Below are 1886 nucleotides of genomic sequence, written 5' to 3'. Positions count from 1 at the left end.
ACGGACATATAGGGATACGAAAGATTTGGTTAATATTCAGAGAGAACTTTTATTGTAAACGAGACCTACAAATAACGAAAAATGTAATTAAAGACTGTCATGAATGTTGTCTAGGAAAAAACAAAAACCACACAAACCAAAATACTATACTTTCGCACCATACCACAAGACCGTTACAACTAGTATCAGTTGACTATATCAGTAACTTGATCAAATCTCACACAAGACACAAACATATTTTAGTCATCACAGACCATTTTTCAAAATTCATAAAAGCATATCCTACACTTATAAGCATCACAAAGACCACTATTCATTTATTGTCAAAATTCTTTAACGATGTTGGACGAGCAGAGACGATACTACTTGACAACGCGACTTACTTCAAAAATGACAGATTTATAAATTATTGGACTCGACAAGGAATTAAAATTATATTTACGACAATCAGACATCCACAAGCAAACCCATCTGAACGCTACATACAAGAGGTTCTAAGATTTCTACGCATTTCTACACAACACAATCACACACACTGGTCAGATCATGTTAAACACATTGAAAATTATATAAATAATACACCAAACACAGTAACATTGCAGACACCCATTCAAGTAATGCTTGGAAAAAATCCAGATAGACCATGGATAAATCAATCTGATCAAAATTTAGAAACGTTAAGGGAGAAAGTCCGAAAACAACTAGAACGAAATGCTGATAGGTACACAAAAAGAGCAAATAAAAAAATTGTCAAACGCACAATATTTGAATTAGGAGATTTGGTTGTTATAAAAAGACATCGATATACAAATAAGGACAAACAGATATGTGCCAAATTGCAATATCCGAACGAAGGTCCATATGTTGTTCATAAAGTCTTAAATCAAAATACATATGAACTGAAACAGTTAGATAGTGATTTGATAAGGGGACGTTTTCACACTTAGTGAATTTACCCTTATACACCTAATAAATATCAAACTAGAGTTATATCACAAATTAGTACAATGCAGGGACATGAGTTGAACAAACATAAAGTGAAAATGAAATCAGACTAAAGAAAAAAATATATATATTATTTTACAAAGCAGAAGGAAATAGATACTGAGGTGATAAGGAAACTATTGTACATAAATTAAATAAAGTCATTATTTCAGAATAACTTTATTATAATTTAGGGGGGAATCTGTCATGTTATGACATACTGCTCAATTATAAAACATTAAATAAAAGCAAAACTTAAAGCATAGTATCGTTTTAAAATATTTAATTCCAAGTATGAACAATTAAACTGAAAATATTTATTAAATTGATAGATTTTCTTAAAAAGAATCACATGGTGTAGTAAAATTAAGTCAAATAGTTCTATTTTATGTCTAGTTTAAAAGAATATCACAAATTTGTGCAATGCAAATTATATAATGGAAAATGATTCCGGAAATGTCAAAATTCACATGAAATTCAAAATTAAACAATTTTCCAATGATAATTTCTTGGAAAAAACAGCACAGAAGTGTAGTACATGTTTGTCACCAACAAACTACCGCAGTACAAAACATTATCTGTACTTCATTTGGAGATTTTCATCGAATTTTGAAACGGTAGCTTTGTACAGTAGCGGCTATCGAAGAAATTTTACTAAATTTTCAATATACATGCAAATAACGTTATAGAAAGTTAAAGTGTTATCCCTTTAGCAAGTTCACATCCTTAGAACTGGATTTGATCCAATATATAGGTGCATTGTACAAGAAAAAAAATTGTATCATATGTCAAACGACAAACTTTGTAAATCTTGTTTTTAATCTAACGGTGAGTGTGAATCTGCTGTAGACATTGGCTAGTGCATCTTCCAAGGACTAAAAAGCAGTATTTATTTTATGTTA

The sequence above is a fragment of the Anoplophora glabripennis genome, unplaced genomic scaffold (genome assembly GCF_000390285.2).
Source record: "Anoplophora glabripennis isolate ALB-LARVAE unplaced genomic scaffold, Agla_2.0 scaffold940, whole genome shotgun sequence".
Lineage (NCBI taxonomy): Eukaryota > Metazoa > Arthropoda > Insecta > Coleoptera > Cerambycidae > Anoplophora > Anoplophora glabripennis.
This window is presented reverse-complemented; position numbering follows the sequence as displayed.